The following is an 8,201-nucleotide window of genomic DNA, read 5'->3' as shown; positions in this document are numbered from 1 at the left end:
AATAATATTAGGGGCAAGCCTACCTACCTATCAAAGAAAGGGGGAGGGTACAGGTGCAGTCCAGGGCCCACTCTTCAGTCTATTACCTCATTTTAAAAAAAGAAGTACTAACCATACTATTAACAACAGTTTGTAAATTTCATGAAAGGGGTTTTAAGAGGTTAATCTGTTATCATACATTTCTCTTCTGGAGAACATCACACATTCTTGGACTGTGTGTTCAGGAATATTACTATTCCACTGTTCTAATGAGGACCCTAACTTAGATTCCCAGCCTCTTTTTATCATTGACAGAGCTTTATAAAGGCACCATTGTTCATATCCCTTTCTCCATCTATTACACTGACCTCTTATTTACCATCTTTTCCACCCCAATGACATTGAAGGTGGGAGGATTCCCAGGCAGTCTCCCACCAGGGCTTGGGTTCTGATTGGATTTCAGCATCTTCTGCTTCTATGGGAATGCTACAACTTCTGTCTACAGAATATGCCTTGGGATTTATTTCTATGTGCTGTGGTTAAACATTCAGGGTGGCAGAATCTTTGCTATAGCGCTGGACTTGGGCCATGCCTAGGTATATATTTAATTTGTCCACTCTCTCTGGTCGTATTGGTGAGTTTATCTATTTTAATTACATGTTAAAATGTTTAATGCTCTGTGAAAAAGTTGCAAAAGAAAAAGACAACATTTGTAATTGTATGCGGATTATAAACCGATAAAAATATACAGTAACAGTGGCACTTAAGGATAGTTGAAAATAAGCCCCTCATATTTGTGGGATAGCTTTAAAAAAATCATCTATCTCACTAGTGGTAACTAAGAAAAGATACAGTCCAGCAAGCCTAATGAAATATTTTCCATTGTGTTTCTCAGTGTTGATATAGCTCAGTGGGTTGGAATACCTGGCACTGGAAGCTTGAATCCCCAATGTGCCTTCCAAGGGAGGCGCCAACCCCGATCATCTGAAATGTATGTGGCTGATGGGGTTACATGCTCTGTGTAGCTCTGGGCAACCTTGATGGGCACAGAGCACCACCAGAAGGAGGGGTTGGTGAACCTCTTCTGAGTCCTTCCTACCTAAAAAGTCCAGGGATGGTTGCCATAAGTCAGAATGAACTCAACATTTATTGATTTATTAATTTAGCATCTCTCCTTGCTAAACAAATTTGCCAGCCTCGCTTTTGTCACTGTGATCAGCAAATGGACTGTGTCTCTCCACCCCACCCCAGCCTTTTCAGCTTTAACAGGTATGCCATTGTGGATAAAGTTACACACACTGAACGTCTCTCCCTTATGCGTTGCTTGTTAAAAGTACCGTACTAGAATTCTCTCTTGTATGGGAAATTCATGGTGTTCCCCATGCAACGGGTTATTAGAAAGAAAAGGCCTATAGGTTCTGGTAATATTAAGAGCAAAATACAGGTTCTGTTAGTATTAAGAGCAACTGCGATGCTCCCCTTAAAAGGGGAGGGGAAAGGAAGAAGAGGAAGCCACTAGTAACTCCCTAGGAGGTTCTTCTTATTTTTCCCACCCAACAGCAGGCAAACAAAAGGAGCCACACAGCTTTCCCCCTCTCTCCAAAGCAGGACCAACATTTCACAGAAGAAGCCTTCTGCATTAGGTTAGTTACACAGTCCTGTCTGGCAGATGAAATACAAATGAAGGGGCATGTAGCTGTCCCATGCCTATCTTTGTTACTTGCATGTAGTTCCCATTCCTACTAATAAAAATGTGTGGCTACATTTTATTATGGTTCAGCTATGACTTTTTTGTGGCTTTTATAGTTGTAGGGATCTGGCCTGGCCTCATCCAATGATGGAGGAAAAGCCCTTCTATACCTCATGCGGCCCCCTTCTTCTCCAATATGTGGCAGTGACAAAATGCATGAGGAGAGAGGATATTTTGCACCACATGCCATAGACTTGTAGCATGCAGGTGGTTTTGAAAACAATAACGAAGAAGTGTCTATTTTAGAAAAGAGAAATAGAGTATTTCTTCCTTTAACCATTGTTCTACAAATATCAGCAGTTAGCAATTAGCAATGGAGGATGGCTTGTAAGGAGTTACTTCTAAAGTAACTTCCCATTGCCTGCCTCCTTTTCTCCTGATGGTGCAGTCATTGCCATACTCCACCCACTCCTCTCAGGAAAAGAAGAAGTCAAGGCAAAGAAACAGAAGACCACACACACCATTAGGGAGGGAGTGGAGATCCTCATGAACACCTTTGGAGACCTTCCTGGGCATGGCAGTGCCTCCAACCACTGCTTTGATGACCTGTTTTATGTCTCACTTATGATACATATACAGTAGCAGTGCTTTCTGATACCACACATAGTCCCTAAGATACTTACAATTCAGCTGAGAAGCATCAAGCATTTTTGGTATTCCTCTCCTGCAGACTCTTAAAATTCTGAATGCATCTCGAGTCCACATGGGCCTTGGCCACAAGAACAGCTAATTGCAAATTAGCATTAATAAGAAGAGCAATAACTTAGCCAATTTTGTGTAGGCACTGTTGTCTGCTTGAATAAAATTGCTTACTGTAATGTTGCTTTTCCAAAAGAACAGCATTTCCATTTCTTGTAAAGCTACAGAACATCAAACATTAACAGCATTATTGTGTACATCTGTGGATATCCTGGAAGGAAAGGATGAAATTTCCTGCTAATTAAAATCATTTGGCTGCGGTGAGCTTTTTGGCGAGCAGGATAGGAGATGCAGATATTTCTTTTAAAATACTGCATTTTCCATTTTTAAGTGGGAAGATGAATGTTTTCATATCCAAGGGAGCTGGGGAGGGTTTTAACTCTGGTCACATTGCCCCCCACCCCAAATAAGAGAGTGGAAGGTATTCAGCAAAGATCTTGGATTACGGCAGACTGACAATATTCTCAGAAGACTAAGGAACTTGGAAAAGAGAATAGACTTTTAGATGCTCTGACTAAAATCCCAGGTTCTCCAGCTTAAAATAGGTAGCTTAAGATGTGGCTAAACAGAGAGGCTGTCCTGAGTTGATTCAAGTTAATTTAAGTTTCCTATGACAGTTAAATTGCTGTTGTTCTTCAGATTTAATGTTTAATTATGTGTCCTGAGCAATGTTCGAGGCATGAATCCACACCATACCTCAAATTGCTACAATTCTGACCAAAATTGCAACTCACCCAGCCTCCTGTGGCATTAATACCATCCTCTTTCACACTTTCTTTTAAAAAGTTTTGTAAGTGACTTAGTGCTGAATTGATATAAGAAGCTGTGAAATTGCAGTGCTTATCTGACGTAGTGTGAAATTGGAAAAATATAATAAAATTTTGTTTGGAGAAGAGACAAGAGGAGCTCATTTGAGAGGGATGTTTCTGTGCTATTGGCATACTGTTTAGCAGGGCACAGTATGCCAGGACCGTGGGAACATTTGCCTCGAGTGAGCGCTTCTTGTCTTTTCTCCAAACTTTTAATTATACTTTCCCACTTCAGCACTATGCTAGATATGTATTGCAGTTTCACAACTTGTTCTGTCAATTCAATGCTATATCATTTCCTAGCCCCTCCCCCAAAAAGACACCCTACCATCAATGGCACCCTTGGACACTGGTTCCCAACCTTGAGTAATCCCCATGTTCTTGGACTGCCACTCCCAGAAACCCCAGCCAGCACAGCTGGTGGTGAAGGCTTCTGAGAACTGCCCCAAGATTAGGAACCACAGTCCTAGGATATAGCTGCCACTGCCTTTTTCGACCATTATAAGTGACCATATCCATGAAAAAAGGCCAAGCTTATACACTGAAATTAACTGTGCCAACTCAGCACAAACGGTGGGGTGAATTGGAGTGTAGTCATATCTTACATTTTATTTTAGAGTAAGCAAGGCTTCTGGCTCCACCTAGCAATTTTCCTCAAGACTACTGTGTCTCGGCACTTGGCACAGTGATTCTTCTTCCGAAGGTAAGTGCAGGAGAGGCTGATCATCTTCTGAGGATAAGAGCAGGAAGCACAACCCTGGACTCTAGGAAATCTGGGATCTTCTCTAGGGATATTGGGTGAGATGTATTGCTTATGTCCACACTAACTCTTCTCATGAGTCACTGAGGAGGCTTTTCTCACTCTGCCTTCAAAGGAAAAATACAGGAAAGGTGTTGGGAAGCAGTGTCCTTCCTGTACAGACTGATGTTTGATTTATATTTGGAACAGAAGAAGCAAAAACCAAGTGTCTACTGCTAACCTGTCTTTCCATGTTATTTCTTTCTTAATAAGGTACAGGTATTTGCCTCTACTATCTATTAGCTGGGGGGGAGGGGAAGTATTTGTCTGGATTTACTTGCTCATGCCTTGTAACATCACTAATGTTCGCCAATTCCACAGAAACTTTTTCAGTTATATTAACAAGTGATATTCGCAGAGTTCGATCCCTGAATGTTCCTAATATGTGCTTGCTGAGTTATTGGACCTAGAAGACCTTCCCAAGCACTGTTTATGAATATCTAGACTGGGAAGATTGCCACCCTTTTGCCTTGGTCAGCAAGGCTTACGTTTAATTAGTAAAATTCATGTGTGTCAACACTCACATACACACCTGTACACAGCAGACATAGCGGGGATGTTGTGCAGATCTGGGTGGATAGCATATTGTGGTAAAACACATCCTTGAAATTTTATCTTGATAGAATTGCCAGATTTGATGTGGTAATGACTAGTAAAAAGATGAGTTTATTTGTATAACCATAGCCATTACAAAATAAATTCAAATAATATAAAATAATCAACTACATTGCTCATCCCAAAATCATCCAAAAGCAACATTCCAACAAGCACATTTCAATCAATTAAAAAAAACCTGATCGTCATCACTACAATACTACCTCCTTAAAACTGTTGATGTAAAAGCGACTACTGTATATCTAGGACAGAATCCTCTCGGGGAAACATGGAAAGGAAGAGCAAATGTGGAGCAATTTTCCCTACTTCAATCACTCCTGCAAAGAACAGCCCACTGGAAGAGGATAAGTGCTCCACAACTGCCTGATTCCTGCAACAGAATCCTACCTTTAGCACCTAAGATCACATCCCTTACCCTAAGATCACAGGCTTGACATTATACAGCGTATACACAGTCAGCAATTTTCTTGCCGTAAATAAGTGCATCCAGTTGGTTTATGTGAGGAGATAAAATAAATTAGAAATGGTTACCAAAAGTCCTCTTGTGGTATTTAAAAGAAGACGGGCGGGGAGGAACTGATCTTGAGATTTAGACAGTGACAGCATACTGTATGTTGAACCCTATCAACAACATCCCTGTGTGTCCCTTGTCCCTTGATTCTTCAGCTTAGCTGTGTGGCTTGGCAAATTCAAGTGGGGGCTCTACAGTACTTGTGTTCTACTGAATGCGAGTTGAACCTCCATTCTGGCCTCACCGGTCCATGGGGTGAGAGGTCAAGGAATGAAGATGAAGACCCATTGTGTATGCCTTTGCTCTCAGTCCACACACATTCTTCAGAAAGTATGAAGAGAACTGCCTTATTACATACAAAGCTGAGACCCTGCTTTTGGAGGGAGGCACACTGTCAAGCCAGGTTTTAGCCAACAATAAACTCTGTCTTGTTGCTGGCTTGTGATCCTGGCTCAATTATGACAAAAAGTCAAAATCCCAAGTATGGATGCTAAGACTAGGCCAGCACTGTCAGGTTTGCTTAATTGTTTCCATAAGTTCAACAAGCAAAGCAGGAATTATTGGGCTCCTCACCAGCAGGTGGATAATCTTCAATAAACCACGATAAGCAAAGAATCCTGGTTTATAGTTTCTGGATGATATATATATAGTTACATATACAGATAGAAAGTTTCTGGATGATATATATATAGCTACATATACAGATAGAGAGAGAGAGAGAGAAAGAGATTATATATAAGAGATTATATATAAGAAAGAGATGCTGAATTTATTTCCTTTCTCCAGACAAATGTTTATTACTTATCACTTACTTTTTTGATAACCCAGAACAAATTATCAAGAAAAAAGAAACCATGTTCTGATCCATGTCAAAAACGATGAAAGACAAAATGAGGAATGAGTGTTAACTTGCAAAGGATCCATAAAAATGAAATAAAGCATTTGTGGTATCTCATAGATCTATACCTACCAGGCATTAAATTTAGTTTACTTTACTTTATCCTACTAAATTAATGCCCATGTTGTGAACTGTAACATCATATATCCATTGTTTCCCCATCAGCCACCTTTTTATTTTTCATGAATATCTGACTCTCCTAAGCAACTGGAGCTGATCCTAGTTCATGATTGGATTTTTTAAATATAAAAGGGTTAGGAAAGAGGGTGTGGACAAGTTGTTACCTATTAAGAACTTAGATTTTCTCCATGAGGCACGCATTCCTATAGCTTAGTGGCAGAATTTTATTTATTATTTCTTTGTTCAAATTCCTTGCAGTAATGCACTGTGGTGATCCATCATACAGTGGACCCTCAGCTTACAGATGGCTCCACTTACAGACTTTTTGAGTTACAGACTTCTCTGTCCGCAAAATTTAGGTTTGACTTGCAGCCGGAGAATCGACCTACAGACCAGAAAAAACCCAAAATGGAACAAAAATGGAACAAAAACAGCTGGTTACAGGATTAATTGGTTTTCAATGCATTGTAGGTCAATGGAGACTCAACCTACAGACTTTTTGACCTGCAGCCACCGTTCCAATACGGATTAATTCCGTAAGTAGAGGGTCCACTGTACATGCACAATTTACCAATGACCTCTTTACTGTGGGTACTGCCCACCAGTTCAGCAGAAACTATACATAGCAGCTACCTTCTGAGTCAATGTCATCTGACTGAAACATATATATTTTTCTCCCTCTTCTCTCTCTAACCCTCCCAATATACATTTCATATGCACACCTACCGAAAATGAAAACAGAGGAAGAACTGGTTGGGCAGGAGTGTACAGAATGGAAACCACAGTAAGGTAAACAAAAAATAAAGAAGCAAAGCAAAATAAACAGGTTAAGTGGAAAAATTAAAACTCTGTAACAGAATGTTAGGATGTTTCAGGACATTTCAAATTATTTTCTCTTGCCTACCACTGCTCCGTAAAGAAATCTGAGGTCATGAATTAACAGCTGGACAAAACTGCATATAAATGAAACCATTCCTTGCATCTCTAACACAACCTTCCCTCCCTCCACCTCTAACTAACATCATAACTGAATCAGACAACTAAATACCTAGTTTGCGGTACAGTTAACAGTGGAGGCTGAAGACTACATCACACAATACGTTTTCTTACAGGGTCTTAAGAAGAAATGTTTACTGAATTTACATCCAAGTAATTTACTTGTGACATTTCTATAATGGAGGGACCAGGAGTTTGTAAGTGGAGCTGAACACCTTTTTGGACCACATTGAAGAGTTTCGGGAAGAGAGCAGAGAGGGGAAGGGAGGAAAGGGAAGACAGAGACAGAGGAGGGGTGTATATCAACACTGCTTGCTCACACGGCAAAACACAGAATGTTCTTTTAGTCATCCTTTGGCTAGGTGGAAATCAGGGCAGATGGAGGCCCTCGAAAGGATTACATCTGGCAACTGGAATTACCTAGAGTGTTAATTGCTAACTAATGGGGAATGCTACCTAGGGGAGGAGAGGACATAGCAAAATTTCAGGGGAGTTATGGGTGTATTCTAAAAATGGCACAATAATAGTGTGCCGTTAAGTCAATTCCAACTTATGGCAACTCTTTCCAAGATTTCCTAACTAGAGGGTACTCAGAAATTGTTTTCCATTCTCTTCTTCTGTGAATGCCTTGGAACTGTGCAGCTTGCCCAAGGCCACCCAGGCTGATTCTTCTGGGAACTCCCAACCTCTGGCTTCACAGACAGTTACCTAACCCATTGAGCTATCCAGCCAGCAAAGCTGGCATACTGTATACTTAAATGTCATAATATACTGTTTGTGGTTGTAACAACAAAGCAGCACAACAGGCTTGATACTGACCAAGTGACCTAACCTGTACCCACTGCGCCAACTATCCAAAAGCTTGTAAGCAGCAAAATAGCCTCAAGGCTCACATGAATAACAATGGAAACAAATATATGTTTAATTAACATAGAACAAGCTGAAGACTGAATAAATAATTTGTTTTCTACATTTACAAGGGTCTGCATCTGATTTTAGCTTTCCTCTTATACATTTAAAATAAA

Source organism: Pogona vitticeps, chromosome 1, assembly GCF_051106095.1.
Source record: "Pogona vitticeps strain Pit_001003342236 chromosome 1, PviZW2.1, whole genome shotgun sequence".
In the NCBI taxonomy this organism is placed as follows: domain Eukaryota; kingdom Metazoa; phylum Chordata; class Lepidosauria; order Squamata; family Agamidae; genus Pogona; species Pogona vitticeps.
Note: the sequence above shows the minus strand (reverse complement) of the source record.